Source organism: Bubalus kerabau, chromosome 7, assembly GCF_029407905.1.
Source record: "Bubalus kerabau isolate K-KA32 ecotype Philippines breed swamp buffalo chromosome 7, PCC_UOA_SB_1v2, whole genome shotgun sequence".
Classification (NCBI taxonomy): Eukaryota; Metazoa; Chordata; class Mammalia; order Artiodactyla; family Bovidae; genus Bubalus; species Bubalus kerabau.
This window is the reverse complement of record NC_073630.1, coordinates 14,985,606-15,003,364: the sequence shown is the minus strand read 5'-3', so window position 1 is coordinate 15,003,364 and position 17,759 is coordinate 14,985,606. Positions and strand designations below refer to the sequence as shown.

The window sequence follows — 17,759 nt, the reverse complement described above, 5'->3', positions numbered from 1 at the left end:
CTTACAGCAACAGAAATAAAAGATTTGACATAGGATACATATTGGACTGCAATGAGTATTTCTCAGGTTTGCTTCAAAGAATTATCACAGAATAAAGAAAGAGAAAAAGATGACTTACAAGTGTAAATTTTCTTTGTCATAGAACATATTAGCTTTAAAATCCATCCTTTATTTATGATCTTTATGAAATAAAGATTTTTTCTGAAACTAAAATAACACCTGCCATCAGCCATATCTAGTATAATATCCTGGATTTCTAGTCAATTAATGTACCATAAAGATGATTTTTCTCAGTTTAAAATGCCGGCTTTTTCCTTTAGTGTGTATCATTTCACTGGCTACCAAAATATGTCTGGCAAAAGCAGGTCAGTTTTTAATTCTATGCCATCTACTCACAAAGTAAAATTAAACAGTGTCTACAGTGTCTATCAACTTCATGTTAGGTCTGAATTTTAAACAGGAAATGTTTAAAATAAATTTTTATTGTTATTCAATGTTATTACATGTTTAAATTTTTTTCCTATTATGCAGATAGGCATCTTGATTTTTAAAAAGCAGTGAAAAATTCTACCACTTCATAATATTGACTAAGTTGTGTCATATATGTGGTGTTTTTTCTTTAGCAATAAAAGATTTATCAATATTTTGTCAAATACCACTATTTCTACATGCTCCACTAGAGCTGAACTACAAATCAGCATATTAGAACAAAAATGTACATATATTAAGATCCCACTATATTTTGGGAAAAATACTAAGTACTTAACACATCATTTCATTTTCTGCTAAAAACTACATTTTGATTCAGATGTTGTTAATTCTCACTTACAAATAAAGAAGTAGGGAGATTCCAAGTTCTTCATCAACATACCCTTTACTCATAATGAGATTTTATAAATGTCATCAAAAGACACTCTGAAGTAATCATGTAAGGAATCCATTTTTCCTTACAGGAATTATTTAGATTAATATTCATGAGTGATAGGAATTAAAACAATAAAGATATATTATTCTAGAATTTAATAGCCTAATGATTCTATAAGGAATGGTACAGTCATCTATCAGGAGCCAAAGTCTTTGAGAGGACTATTTTTAAATCCATAAAAAAGGACGGTTACCTTTTACAAGTTCTAAAAGCTGAAGTCCTCAGATGTCTAAATGACTAAACTATATCTGAGAAAACGTCAGTTTGAATTGAATATATTTTGCCTATTATTATTTGAGGAAGGGAAAAGAAAGTAATTTTCTGGTAGGAAAGAATCTGCCATTCTGAATGAAGCTAACAGACAATCTGTCTCAAAAAATTCACTTGCAGTTTTAGTTTTGACACCTGATCTCAAAAATAGTTTGATAGTGATATGAAAACTTGATTAAGTAGCTATTTTATATTTACAGAACTTCTACATTCCAGAAGATGCATTTCAAAAGTGGTAAATACAATGTCATGTAAACAGTGGAAGCCAAGTAAATATTTAATCTTTTAAGAAATATTTTTAAAAGACAATTGTTAGGTAAGCTGCCTTATTAAAATATGAAGCTGTTGTATAATCTATTGGAATCTACGCTGTTCAAATGTGCAGACTTTTAAAAATGTTAAAATAACTGATTTAAAAAATAATCATATGAAGAACTAGTTTACCACACACTCAACTGAGTCCCCTGTACTACCTAAATATGCTACTAGGTTATATAGACATTTCCTGAGTCTGAAGGAATTTAAAGAAAGTAAATTAAACATTATTTGTCATTTTTGTATTATTTATTTCAGTGAGTATATTTATGAAATAAGAATTAATATTGCAATGAAAAAATGTTTTAGTGTACTTAATTTTTCTCAAGTGTTCTTCTTTAAGAGCAAAGCATTCAGCCTTTTTTTTTCTCCAAAAATTATTTACATGGATAATCAAAAATTATCAAGAGTCGAATCAATATATCCGAGAAAAGATTCTTATTCACTTTACTGTGCTAGTTTAACATAGGGTGAATTCTGAATGGAGTCAAAGCCAAGGAAGGGGAAAGCTAAAATATCTGGTAGGGCTATAACTCCACCAGAAACAGCCAATTTCCAGAACAAATCTTTTAGGAGAATTGGATCACTCCTGAATCCTTGTAGGATATCAGCTTTAAGCTTAAGTTAATAGAATTCCAGGGAAGGAATGACTCAAAATCTATTAGATCGGATGCTAATCTGTATTACATAAACTATTTCAGAATAGGATTCCTTCCTCCTTTCCTATCTTTTATCTCTTAATATCTAATGAAGTTCTCGGCGTATAGTAGGTATTCATTAAATGTATTGTCAAATAAAAAATTGAATGAATGGCAAGATTTCAGCAAACCATCTTTGAAAGATAGATCCTTGAAACTTTAAGTAGAGACACTGGGGTGCTTTAATAACTTTATCTATTATAAATAAAGCAGATTTTAGTAATGATATTAAGCAGTGTGCTATGTAGTATAATTTGAAAAATTATATTTATTGTTGTGTTATTGGTATGTTTATGCTCTCCATACTTTAACAAAAAAGACCCTTTGATGCTTCCATAAAGTTTAACAGTAATGTGAAATTATTATACAAATACCATGAAACATGGAAAAAAACCAACTGCAGACTATAAAAGTGGAAAGAGGAACAGAATGTCAACTTTCTGCTTGACAGATTAGTAGAGAGCAGTTCAATTAATCACCAAACTAGAAAAATGAAAAATATTCATTACACATATTCAAATTTCAACCATAACAACAACTTCTTCACTGCAGAAGTAAGCAGTGATTAGCAGAGAATAATGGCTTAAACTAAAAAACTAGTTTTTAAATAAGAAGTCAGGACACCAAGGGTCAGGTTTAGTATCATCAGGGAATGGAAGACTACATATAGCATTATGCTTCTTGCTGCTCTAAACAGTGTGTGTGTGTGTGTGTATTAAGTGGTATTGAAACACTAAGTGGTATTGACCTGCTCTGCCTAAAGTTATATCTCTGCTCAAGGACTAGTTAGGAGGGCTGTGGGGAAAAAACAGCCAAGGGTTTCAGTAACAAAGTGAAGTGACATTTATAACAATTTACAGTAGGAAACTAACATGCGAATGAGAAAAGAACTGAGGTTTTCTATACCGTGTTCTATACTTCTAATATGTATTTATGTATGTATATCTTCTTATCTGAGCTTCTAACTTGTAAAACTTAAATAAAGTGCTAGGCCATCTGTTTCGGGACCCTGAAAGGATGACAATACTTATAAGGAAAGGCTGTTCTCTGCTGGATCACCTGATTGCAGGGAAAAGATAAATACCATTTCCAACTACTAGTGTATGATTGATTACACCATATGAACTAGCATAGCCTCTCATTATTATAGCACATTTGATGCAAATGAAACAAATTTACTGTTTTCAAGCTTTAGCATCAATTTGTATCACCATGCACAATGCCAACTTTGATTTATAGTTTCTTTGAGAAACTGTTGGTGCAATAAGATTAAGTAAATGTTTGCAACTCATTTTAAAATTAGCAACAAAATAGTAGCTACACAAAGCAAACTAATCAGATTCATAATGTCCATGTTCAAACAAAATGGGAATTTGCAAGTTGTTGGATTTTGTTGTTGTTGTTGCTCCTTTTAGAGTTTATTATTTTCCTAGGAAACCTGAGGAGTTCATGTTTCTCATTTTATGGAAATTAAGATAAATTTTGATTCATTTATTATAAACAGACCTATAAAACAAATAAATGTAGTGAGACTCAAGTTTCCTGAGGCATATTTCAGAGAGAATGAAGTGGCTGGATGGAATCATGTAGAATTAAGAGGGCTGAGCACAGATACATATATGGATGGTATTTCTTAGGGATGAAAGTATAGAAAATATACTTGATTTCTGATTTTTTTAACCTAGTTTAGGGAAAAAATATAATAACCAATGTAAACAGTGCAGGCTGTGACCATGAGATTTTTCAAAGACTAAGTGGTATTGACCTGCTCTGCCTAAAATTATATCTCTGCTCAAGGACTAGTAAGGAGGACTGTGAGTAAAAAAGAGATAAGGGTTTCAGTAATGGTAAAAGTGAAGCTATAGTTATAAAAATTTACAGTGGGAAACATGTGAATGAGAAAATACTGAGGTTTTCTATACTGTGTTTTATACTTCTAATATTTATTGAGTTATTAGTCAGATTGTTTTTTGTGTGGATTTTTTTTTTGTAAAATAGGGACTCAAATTATGAAACAGTTGTTGAAAGACATCATTGGCCCTAATATTTTATGAAATAAAACGTAATGAGAAGTTTAACAGAATGAGTTACAATCTTTATGAAAGATATAGTAAAATATAAGCTAGTGCTCTTTCCATAAATGAAATACATACTACTTAAACTTCCTCTTTATAATATGAAAAAGCAGTTTCTTCCATAGCACAAACTGACAAGCAAGCAGTAGACAGACGGTCATTGGTGTCATGGGAAGCTCTCTCTACCTGGGTTCACATGTTCAAGATACGAGGATAACATTAGAAGTTAAGTTGAATATGGGGAAAATGTTAATTCAGGGGTCCTTTCTGCAATCTTACCAAAGAATAGAAAAGAATGGGCATTCCATTTATCAACTGTAAGTGTTAATTTGTTTGATTAATCCATGTCTGTAAAGAGGCAAGTAATCACTTTTCCCCCCTAGTCATCAATATTGACACAAACAAGTAAAACAGCTCCAGTTTGTTTCACATCAAAAAAGCTGAGTGGCCTACTCCCCATCAGAAGGTGGGTGTGAAACAAAAATAAGAAATTAGGAGGATTCTCTATTTCAAAAAATAGTAATCCAGAAAATATTAAGCTAAAGACAAAAAGTAACAGAAAACTTACTGGCTCCTATAAGGTTGAAATTTAGGAGCATAAATTTCAAAAATATAATCTATAAGGAAAATTATTTTTAAAAAAAGCAACAACAACCAAAGCTTTAGACTGGAAAAGACTAAGTTTTAAATCCCATTATTACCACTTAATAGTTGCATAATATTTGACAAACCATTCGATTTATTTCAACTTTAGATTCTTTGGGAAAAAAGAGATAAAAATACCTAGAAAAGGTATTTCTAGGTATGTGGTTGGTTTGTTGTCTCCCTTTCCCTTAATCCATTCTGATGTTTACCCATTCTAGATTGACTTAAAAACTTCATTGAAAAGCAGATCTGACATACACACATTATCTGTAGGGATCTCTGAAGAACACATCTTAATCTGACATAAGAAATACGCCGACAAATCATGTAGAATCAAAGTCTGGCAGGCAAAAAATAGGTTTGTAAAATGTTTCCAGTGCCTTTAAACTGAACAAAAAGAACCATCAAGAGAGCTAAAATTCATCAGTGAAGGGTGTTGTAGCAGAAACAACTTGAAACTAGAATCATTTTTATTTCTCTCTCTTTTTAAATTTTATTTTATTTTTAAACTTTACATAATTGTATTAGTTTTGCCAAATATGGAAAGGCAAGACCCCATTTCCTCAATACTTCATAACACTATTTTTTATTCAACAAAATAATATGTGAGTAAGTGATCTGTGAACTTTTAATGTACTCTGATCATTATTGCAATACCATTTACTGTCATTTGTCAGGCACCATGTTCAGAGCATTCAATAATATTTCACTTAATTTTCATTAAGAACTGGTAAAGTAAATGTTGTTGTACATACAGTACAAGCTAATAAATAACCCCTGAGGCACAGGATATTTTATTATATATCCATAGTAACACAGCTATGAACCAATTTCAAAGTCAGGATTGAGCCTATCTTGCTGAATTCAAGAGTAGAATTCTTGTCAAAAATGCTACTTTGCTCCTGAGATAAAATGTATTATTCTATAATTCAACATTAGTATCATTTGATAAACAACACATTATTTTTTCCATAAGTAATAGATATACTGAATACTAGATCTATATCTCATTACTTGTCCCTGACTAATCTACTCATTTTCCTTTCTAACTCTGACTGGCAGGTGCTAATGGTACAACCTATTTCACAGGGCTCTCGTGTTATAATACTGTATTTTTAATCTTATGCATTGTTTTTGCAAAAAAATCTTCCACAAGAAATTTGACAAGTTGGTAGATTTTAAAACAGTTGTGTTTCTTTATGAAAAGCAAAACAATCTGCTCTTATTTATTCATATTCATGTGAGGAACTATTTAATCCACTTGTAGTAAGGGGGTGGGTGGGATATAAAAGTTCTAGAAACAACAGTAAAATATAAATGGAACACAGGCCCTCCACTGGGAGGGATTCACTTTGCGTACAAAGAAGAACTGTACTTTTTATAAAAATGATCTCTGATGTAAGCAGTGTGTACCAACGGAAAAGGCTAAAAGATACTCAGTGGGGAAGACATTCTGTATTTACTTTATTCATACAAAGCCCTTTATAATTTGCAAAAACTCCTTATTCTATTTTATTTAACAGCATCCTTTCAGTGAGCTGAAAGTTTACTCTGTGTTCCTGTTAGAAACTCAAAGCTGTAGCCGTGACTATACTTATGAAAACAGGACTCAGAGTCGACAGTAAGGTTTAGTTAGATTTACCTCATTTATAATGATCCAGTGACAGTCAAAAGCAACCAAATTAGTCTCCACAACCTGGAACAGAAAACAAACCAGCTATCAGTCAGCATTAATTGTGAAAAACAAACCAAACTAAAAAGATATTCTTGACAAATGACAAAGATGTATCACATGTTGGAAAGGTCCTTTTCAACTGAAAAGTCAACTGAAAATGGAAAACCGTTACAGTAAAACATGGTAGAAGCATTTGTGTTCATCTTGTAAGTGCAGTGTAGACTCTCTAAGTTTGAAAATAAAGTTAATTAAAAGCCTAGAAAAACAAAGGCTTCGAATGAAAAAAGAATACAAATAATACTGTTTTTGTGATTTAACTGAGTAGAATTTGCATTGAATTTCCTAGTCCAAATAAAGCTTTGGTGACCTTGTATCATCTACCTAATAAATATCTAAGTATATATCCTTCCATTATCTGGCTCTAATTTAACATTCTTATCTGTTACTTCCCTGTGTATGTGTTTTGTCATCGTCTTGACAAAGTAAAATGTCCATGTTCCAAAAACTTTTGAGTATGTGTATTGAGGAGATCCAATTGTAAAATTATCTGAATAAAAAGACTATAAAAGTGATGGACAGATCCAACCAGTCCATTCTGAAGGAGATCAGCCCTGGGATTTCTTTGGAGGGAATGACGCTAAAGCTGAAACTCCAGTACTTTGGCCACCTCATGTGAAGAGTTGACTCATTGGAAAAGACTGATGCTGGGAGGGATTGGGGGCAAGAGGAAAAGGGGACGACAGATGATGAGATGGCTGGATGGCATCACTGACTCGATGGACGTGAGTCTGAGTGAACTCCGGGAGTTGGTGATGGACAGGGAGGCCTGGCGTGCTGCGATTCATGGGGTCGCAAGGAGTCGGACACGACTGAGCGACTGAACTGAACTGAACTGATGAATTACTTTTGGAGAGGAAAATTGCAATCCACTCCAGTATTCTTGCCTGGAGAATCCCATGGTCAAGACTGGTGGGCTACAATCCATGGGGTCGCAGGGAGTCTGACACAATTGAGTGACTAATGCATACACAATGCATAAATTACTTTTTGGGGTTAGTCTTTGTCCTACTGAGAAATGCCTACTGAAAGATCCATTGCACCATGAAAAACAATTGGAATTACATTTATGTGAGTCAATACTTTCTCAATTATATAATTATTTGGAGAATATTTTTTAAATTTTGGTATACATTTTATACTATTTCCATATATATCATCCCATAGATTCCCATGATCTTACTAAGGTGCCTTAATAAATATCTTATCACAGAAGTGAGGACATGTGATCTATTTTTAAACTATACTATTATTATTGCTTTTGAAATATACACATGTTCAACTTTAGGTGAAACAATGTAGAAAGTATGACCAATGGCAGTTTTCAATTTTAGCTTAAAAAGTCACTTTATACCAGTAATGGCATCCATTGTTTCTAATTTAATAATTATTTTACTTTAATCACCTTAGATAAACTATCACCAGTAACTTATTAGCAATAAAAAGTGTTATACAAAATAAGTGTTTTAAAAGCTATTTATATAAAGTGTATATTTATATATTATGTTGATATGTATATATGACATACTATTATATCTATACTAGTGTGTAATATGGAGAAGGCAATGGCACCCAACTCCAGTACTCCTGCCTGGAAAATCCCATGGACGGAGGAGCCTGGTAGGCTGCAGTCCATGGGGTCGCTAAGAGTGGGACACGACTGTGCGACTTCACTTTCACTTTTCACTTTCATGCATTGGAGAAGGAAAAGGCAACCCTCTCCAGTGTTCTTGCCTGGAGAATCACAGGGACGGGTGGGCTGCCATCTCTGGGGTCGCACAGAGTCAGACACGACTGAAGCAACTTAGCAGCAGCAGCAGTGTGTAATATATGTATATATTAATATATACATATATCCCCAGAGAAATAAATTTTACAGTAGAGTTAAAAGAAAAGGTAAAAAGGAGTGATAATAATATTGTTTATGTTTTTCCCAATTAAATGGAGCTAAAGTGAATACTCTTAGGAAAGACATATTTACATAAAAATAAATTCTCAGTTATTTTTGTAGATAACAAATATCAAACAACTATTATAAATACTAAATCAATACATCTATCTGATAATTTAACTTTTTATTCATATTAATCACTTTCCGTTTGATATATTTTAGACTAAGTAATGTATCGAACTAACTGCATTACCAGCTTGAAGGACTGAATTAGTAATACAACTGGACAAAGGATTAAGAAGATATGTAAGGCATTCTAGAATATTTTAAGTCTTCATATTTACATTTATACTAGGGGCTTTCTCAGTGGCTTAGTGGTAAAGAGTCTGTCTGTAATGCAGGAGACTTGCAGGGGACACAGGTTCGATCCCTGGGTCAGGAAGATCCCCTGGAGTAGGAAATGGCAACTGACTCTATTAATTACATTCTTGCCTGGAAGATCCCATAGACAGAGGAACCTGGCCGGCTACAGGATCATGAGGTCGCAAAAGAGTCGGGCACGACTGAGCAACTAAAGAACAACATACTAGAACTCAGAACAGAGAAATTGTTTCTTTTTCTTATCTTCCTTACTTAAGTAGCACATTTCCTATTTCAGCAGTAAACATATTTTAAGCCAATGAAAAGGATTAAGCGATTTGATTGAAATATTTACTCCCTTTTATTTTTCTAGTGGGAACCTATTTTATACCTAATTCCATCACTGTTATAGTTGATCGGTTTCATTCTGTGGACTTATATAAATGTCTAGCAAGTTAGTACAGCCTAACTATACTATTTACTCCCAAATTTCAATTTTCGTTGATTGTTATGAAATAATAAAGGTCCTACAAATAATGTATACTGTATTACCATATAATAATAAGCACTGCCCAAAAGATCACGTGATGCTTGGGCTATGAAAGACAATGGCAGTAAGAAAAGATTAACCAATGGTTTAACTAGTAGGTTGGGTTACAATATAACACGAATAAAGGAAGTAGGGGTTTTCCTTGGTTATCTGTTTTTCTCCCCTCTTGTCCCATGTTTCTCGCTTATCACTACACATGTATACATTAATAACATAGAGGGACCCAGGTTCATATTCATATAGAGTTGTTTCTACATCAATGTAGAGTAACACAGTTATAACAAATGAGACTATCCTACTTCCCAAGCAGCTTAGCTTACTTTAAGAAAATTGAACAAAAAAGGGGGGAAAAAATCAAGTCCTGTCAGGAAGATAAGCGATGAGTAAGGACAGACCATCTGTCACTGGCAGGAACTTTAGAACTTCTGAATCTTTAGAAAAGCTTGACAATTTATCACCATGTCTTCCATCATCCGTTCTCAAATCTTTAGATGTGCTAAATATAAGACAATCCAAAGCAAAGAAACTGCCGGAGCGTATATCTCACTGGTAATAAACGTGGAACAGTTCCTATGAGCACAGAGGACAATTTAATTGACTCAACAATAACAGCAGCATGCTGTTTTTCACTCAACCTTGTAGCTTAACTAAATTAAGCTCACTCCCTTTGCAGGATATACTACATAATCCACATTTATGCAAAGGGTTCCCATGCTCTGTGCATCTGCAGCAGCAAACATATCAGGTGTTTGCTTGCTACTACTGCCCATTCCAAATTGTCAAGTGGAATCCTTGAGTGACAGTCTGCCTCGGGAAAGGCACTCGCAGTTATTTGGAGCAAGTGGCCAAAGAAATACTGAAAAGTTACTCCCATCCTGGCTCCTCATCTACTGTGATACTATAGCTTATATCTGCATTTCTCAAACTGTATTCTGTGGGACACTATTTTCACTAAAATTTGTTAGCTTTCTGTAGCCAAACCCGATTTAGAAATGTTGAGTTAAGCCAAGTTAAAGAGATGTATTACTGCATTAATCCTCAAAGCTTTTAACAGATTAATATCAATATTGAAATATAACTAACATAAAAGTCATATTAATGTGTAATATTGTTTTATACATTATTATTTTGAGCATATGGCTTCAGACTTAAGAGCATGAGCTCTGAAGTCAGAGATTTTTCTTTATTATCTTACAGTGTGACTTTGAACATATGACCAGTTCTGTGGCCTCAGTTTCCTTCTTTGTCATTAGGGTTCATGACAGGACCCACAACTAAACTACCACCAAGACAGTCATGAAAAAGGTTAAATGCAATAATAGCACATACTAAAAACTCTCAGTGAATATCAACACCTCATACTTTAATAAATGTGCTTTATAGATCTCCGAGGTACTTGGAATTTAGCATATTCCAAAATATTTTGATCATGGAAACCATTTTTCCCCCAATACAAATCTCATGGGATTAGTACTTTTGGGGAGATATAGACTAGAACCTATGCTAATTTAGTCACACATATTTAAGAGTTCTAAAATTGTACTGAAGCACCACAAGAAAATCCATAATTTCAAAAGCATGGCCTTATAATAATCCTAGAGAGAGTTTTCCAACTAATACAGGAATTTTTTTTCACAAAACAAAACTTATACAAAAAGTTGAATCAACATATTTTATGTAAAACCCAAATGCATATGTAATAGATCTAACAAGAGTAATATTTGTTCTTCTTTTCATTTTTTATAAATCTAAATTTTTATCAATTTCTAGTTAAAATAAGATAAAATCAAATCAAATCACTATTTCTTTTCCAATAAAATATAGAAAGATATATATCAAGTGTAAAATTTATAGTACATAATAGATTATTAGCAAGGAATTCATGGATTTACGGTACAAACTCAATATCCAATTGCCTGAGTGTCATATATGGGTCAACTGTACTATTAATACAATAGAGTTCTGCTATAAAACACAATACAATTAAATACTATAATTTTCTGAAATACAGAGTCATAATACAAAACCCCAGACTTCAGGTACACTATACATGCACATGACTTTGTTTTTGTTTTTAGCTTATTTGGTCTTCCTCTCACTAGAAGAAGTGAGTTCAGTTCAGTTCAGTCCCTCAGTCCCTCAACTCTTTGCAACCCCATGGACTTCAACACACCAGGTCTCCGTGTCCATCACCAACTCCCGGACATTACTCAAACTCATGTCCATTGAGTCAGCGATGCCATCCAACCACCTCATCTTCAGTCAGCCCCTTCTCCCGATTTCAATCTTTCCCAGCATCAGGGTCTTTTCAAATGAGTCAGTTCTTTGCATCAGGTGGCCAAAGTACTGGAGTTTCAGCTTTAGCATCAGCCCTTCCAATGAATATTCAGGACTAATTTCCTTTAGGATAGACTAGTTGGATCTCCTTGCTTTCCAAGGGACTCTCAAGAGTCTTCTTCAACACCACAGTTCAAAGCATCAATTCATCAGTGCTTAGCTTTCTTTATAGTCCAACTCTCACTTCCATACATGACTATTGGAAAAAACACAGGTTTCTCTAGATGGACCTTTGTTGCCAAATAATGTTTCTGCTTTTTAATAAGCTGTCTAGGTTGGTCATAACTTTTTTCCCAAGGAGCAAGTGGCTTTTAATTTCCTGGCTGCAGTCACAATCTGTAGTGATTTTGGAGCCCCCCAAAATAGTCTGTCACTATTTCCACTGTTTCCCCATCTATTTCCCATGAAGTGACGGGACCAGATGCCATGATCTTAGTCTTCTGAATGTTGAGTTATAAGCCAACTTATTCACTCTCCACTTTCACTTTCATCAGGCAACTCTTTAGTTCTCCGCTTTCTGCCATAAAGGTGGTATCATCCTTGTGACACCTATCTCAAAATGCTCAAAATTCTCCAGGTCAGTCTTCAACAGTATGCAAACCACTGGATTTAAAAAAGGCAGAGGAACCAGAGATCAAATTGCCATGATCTTAGTTTTCTGAGGTTAAGTTTTCTAAGGTTAGTTTTTCTAAGGTTTTCTTAGTTTTTCTAAGGTTATTCTAAGTTTTTTCCTAAGGTTTTTCTAATTTTTTTCTTACTTTTTCTAAGGTTAAGAAAACTAAGTTTTCTTAGTTTTCTTAGCATATCTGAGGTTATTGATATTTCTCCCAGCAATCTTTATTCCAGCTTGTACTTCATCTAGTCCAGCATTTCTCATGATGTACTCTGAATATAAGTTAAATAAGCAGGGTGACAATATGTAGCCTGGAAGTACTCCTTTCTCATGGAACCAGTCTGTTGTTCCGTGTCCAGTTCTAACTGTTGCTTCTTGACCTGAATGCAGATTTCTCAGGAGGCAGGTCAAGTGGTCTGGTAATCCCATCTCTTTAAGAATTTTCCACAGTTTTTTGTCATCCACACAGTCGAAGGTTTTGGGTGGTCAATAAAGCAGAAGTAGATGTTTTTCTGGAATTCTCTTGCTTTTTCGAATGATCCAGCGGATGTTGGCAATTTGATCTCAGGTTCTTCTGCCTTTTCTAAATCCAGCAGTTCACATACTGTTGAAGACTGGTGGGAGAATTTTGAGCATTCCTTTGCTAGCATATGAGAAGAGTACAATTGTGTGGTAGTTTGAGCATTTTCAGCATTGTCTTTCTTTGGGATTGGAATGAAAACTGACCTTTTCCAGTCCTTTGGCCACTGCTGAGTATTCCTAGTTTGCTGGCATATTGAGTGCAGCACTTTCACAGCATCATCTTTTAGGATTTGAAATAGTCAACTGGAATTCCATCACCTCTATTAGCTTTGTTCATAGTGACGCTTCCTAAGGTCCAATTGACTTCTCATTCCACTATGTCTGGCTCTAGGGGAGTGATCACATCATCAAGATTATCTGGGTCGTGAAGATCTTTTTTGTATAGTTCTTCTGTGGATTCTTGCCACCCCTTCTTAAAACCTTCTGCTTCTGTTAGGTCCATACCATTTCTGTCTTTTATTGTGCCCATCTTTGCATGAAATGTTCCCTTGGTATCTCTAATTTTCTTCTTTTTTTTTTTTTAATTTATTTTATTTATTTATTTTTAATTTTATTTTATTTTTAAACTTTACATAATTGTATTAGTTTTGCCAGAGATCTCTAGTCTTTCCCATTCTGTTGTTTTCCTCTATTTCTTTGCATTGATCACTGAGGAAGGCTTTCTTATCTCCCCTGGCTATTCTTTGGAACTCTGCATTCAGATGCTTATATCTTTCCTTTTCTTCTTTGCCTTTCACTTCTCTGTGTTTCATAGCTGTTTGTAAGGCCTCCTCAGTCAACTGTTTTGCCTTTTTTGCATTTTCTTTTCTTAGGGAATGTCTTGATCACTGTCTCCTGTATAATCATGTGAACCTCCGTCCATAGTTGATCAGGCACTCTGTCTATCACTTCTAATCCCTTGAATCTATTTGTCACTTCCACTGGATAATCGTAAGTGATTTGATTTAGGTCATACCTAAATGGTCTAGTGGTTTTCCCTACTTTCTTCAATTTAAGTCTGAATTCGGCAATAAGGAGTTCATGATCTGAGCCACAGTCAGCTTCTAGTCCTGTTTTTGCTGACTGTATAGAGCTTTTCCATCTTTGGCTGCAAAGAATATAATCAACTTGATTTCAGTATTGACCATCTGGTGATGTCCATGTGTAGAGTTCAAGTGTGGAGTTCATGTAGAAAGATGAACTCCCCAGGTCGTTAGGTGCCCCATATGCTACTGGAGAAGAGTGGAGAAATAACTCCAGAAAGAATGAAGAGATGGAGCCAAAGCAAAAACACCACCCAGTTGTGGATGTGACTGGTGATGGAAGTAAAGTGCAATGGTATAAAGAGCAATGTTGCATAGGAACCTGGAATCTTAGGTCCATCAATTAAGGCAAATTGGAAGTGGTCAAACAGGAGATGGAAAGTGTGAACATCAACAATTTAGGAATCAGCAAACTAAAATGGACTGGAATGGGTGAATTTAACTCAGATGACCATTATATCAACTACTGTGGGCAAGAATCCCTTAGAGGAAATGGAGTAGCCATCATAGTGAACAGAAGAGTCCAAAATGCAGTTCTTGGATACGATCTCAAAAATGACAGAATGATCTCTGTTCGTTTCCAAGACAAACCATTCAATATCACAGTAATCCAAGTCTATGTCCCGACCAATAACTCTGAAGAAGCTGAAGATGAATGATTCTATGAAGACCTACAAAACCTTTTAGAACTAACACCCAAAAAAGATGTCCTTTTCATTATAGGGGCCTGGAATGCAGAAGTAGGAAGTCAAGAAACACCTGGAGAAATGGGCAAATTTGGCCTTGGAGTACAGAATGAAGCAGGGCAAAGGCTAATAGAGTTTTGATATTGCACAGGAGACAGGGATCAAGACCTTCCCCGTGGAACAGAAATGCAAAAAAGCAAAATGGTTGTCTGAGGAGGCCTTACAAATAGCTGTGCAAAGAAGAGAAGTGAAAAGCAAAGGAGAAAAGGAAAGATATTCTCATTTGAATGCAGAGTTCCAAAGAATAGCAAGGAGAGATAAGAAAGCCTTCCTCAGCAATCAGTGCAAAGAAATAGAGGCAAACAACAGAATGGGAAAGACTAGAGAGTGCTTCAATAAATTAGAGATACCAAGGGGACATTTCATGCAAAGTGGGCTCGATAAAGGACAGAAATGGTATGGACCTAACAGAAGCAGAAGATATTAAGAAGAGGTGGCAAGAATACTCTGAAGAACTGTACAAAAAAGATCTTCACGACCCAGATAATCAAGATGGTGTGATCACTCACTCAGAGCCAGACATCCTGGAATGTGAAGTCAAGTGGGCCTTAGAAAGCATCACTATGAACAAAGCTAGTGGAGGTGATGGAATTTCAGTTGAGCTATTTCAAATCCTGAAAGATGATGCTGTGAAAGTGCTGCACTCAATATGCCAGCAAATTTGGAAAACTCAGCAGTGGCCACAGGACTGGAAAAGGTCAGTTTTCATTCCAATCACAAAGAAAGGCAATGCTGAAGAATGCTCAAACTACCGCACAATTGCACTCATCTCACACACTACTAAAGTAATGCTCAGAATTGTCCAACCCAGGCTTCAGCAATACATGAACCGTGAACTTCCAGATATTAAGGCTGGTTTTAGAAAAGGCAGAGGACCCAGAAACCAAATTGCCAACATCTGCTGGATCATGGAAAAAAGCAAGAGAGTTCCAGAAAAACATCTATTTCTGCTTTATTGACTATGCCAAAGCTTTTGACTGTGTGGATCACAATAAACTGTGGGAAATTCTGAAAGAGATGGGATTACCAGACCACCTGACCTACCTTTTGAGAAACCTATATGCAGGTCAGGAAGCAACAGTTAGAACTGGACATGGAACAACAGACTGGTTCCAAATAGGAAAAGGAGTACGTCCAGGCTACATATTGTCACCCTGCTTATTTAACTTCTATGCAGAGTACATCATGAGAAACGCTGGGCTGGAAGAAGCACAAGCTGGAATCAAGATTTCTGGGAGAAATATCAATAACTTCAGATATGCAGATGACACCACCCTTATGGCAGAAAGTGAAGAGGAACTAAAAAGCCTCTTGATGAAAGTGAAAGCGGAGAGTGAAAAAGTGGCTTAAAGCTCAACATTCAGAAAACGAAGATCATGGCATCTGGTCCCATCACTTCATGGCAAATAGATGGGGAAACAGTGGAAACAGTGTCAGACATTATTTTTTTGGGCTCCAAAATCACTGCAGATGGTGACTGCAGCCATGATATTAAAAGACGCTTACTCCTTGGAAGGAAAGTTATGACCAACCTAGATAGCATATTTAAAGGCAGAGACATTACTTTGCCAACAAAGGTCCATCTAGTCAAGGCTATGGTTTTTCCAGTGGTCATGTATGGATGTGAGAGTTGGACTGTGAAGAAAGCTGAGCGCTGAAGAATTGATGCTTTTGAGCTGTGGTGTTGGAGAAGACTCTTGAGAGTCCCTTGGACTGCAAGGAGACCCAACCAGTCCATCCTAAAGGAGACCAGTCCTGGGTGGTCATTGGAAGGACTGATGCTAAAGCTGAAACTCCAATACTTTGGCCACCTCATGTGAAGAGTTGACTCATTGGAAAAGACTCTGATGCTGGGAGTGATTGGGGGCAGGGAGAGAAGGGGATGACAGAGGATGAGATGGCTGGATGGCATCACCGACTTGATGGATGTGAGTTTGAGTGAATTCTGGGAGTTGGTGATGGACAGGGAGGCCTGACGTGCTGCAATTCATGGAGTCGCAAAAAGTCAGAAACGACTGAGCGACTGAACTGAACTGAAGAGAATGCACTGGTCATACCAAACACCCTCTTCCAGCAATACAAGAGAAGATTCTACACATAGACATCACCAGATGGTCAATACCGAAATCAGAAGAACTGAAGCCACTATGTAAACAGGCACTGGAGTATCATTTCTCTGGATTCCACTTTTAAATCCCACGTATGTCCAGCAGATGGCATTAGTAATCTCTTGCACTGATAGTGGGCAGCAAGAGAATATTCTGTAAAGACTGCCTTGTTTGCCTTTCCCCTGGAGCTCAGCATGGATCCCCCAACTCTCTTGTGTTCTTATCCAAGCAGCCACTATCTGCCATCCCACTCTGTGCCTCTTGCTTTAGAATTTCTGCTCTGATCTTCCAGCTGGAAGACCACAAATATACTTTCATCCAAATCCTCTTGTCATTACTGCCAAAGTTATTTCATAAACGGATATGCTAGAACTATTGTTACTGCTGTGCAGTTGGGTCTTCCCACACCCCCTGGGAGATGGAAATATGCCACCGCTGAGATCTGGCCAACATTATGCTACCTGCTATGCTTCTTAATGTGGAAATTGGGTGCTAAAGAAAGAAACTAGGGAATCTGTGTTCCTCATATGGCATTGACCACTTTCCTGTGTCCTATATTACTGAGCAGTGATTAAAAGTGAATTCAAGATTTTAATACCTCGCCTGATGAGGAGATAAATAAATATTTGACAATTATTTCTAGTGAAGGGGACCACCATGCTACTGTTTCTGCTTGCACTGGTATTTTTTTAAGATGTGAGCCATAGTGATAAAACATACATCGTTACAAAACAACTAGGAAAAGCAGTGTTTGCTGAAAGATCACTCATCCTTTGCCTTGTCCCTTTTTTTTTTTATCATATTCTAATATGTTAACTTTTAGCACAAGAAATGAATTATATTAAAATATTTACTTTATTTTATTTATTTTAAAAGCTAAATGACCCTTG

General features: G+C 35.6%; 1 protein-coding gene across 3 annotated transcripts in view; it reads right to left on the bottom strand.

Annotated features, from left to right (window-relative positions):
• GRID2 (glutamate ionotropic receptor delta type subunit 2) overlaps nucleotides 1-17,759 on the bottom strand; it is a 640,427-nt gene that overhangs the window by 578,528 nt on the left and 44,140 nt on the right. For all 3 annotated transcript variants that reach the window (XM_055587659.1, XM_055587660.1, XM_055587661.1), the window contains exon 2: nucleotides 6,571-6,624. The gene's annotated coding sequence lies outside the window, so the exon portion shown is untranslated. The remainder of the gene's footprint in view (nucleotides 1-6,570; nucleotides 6,625-17,759) is intronic.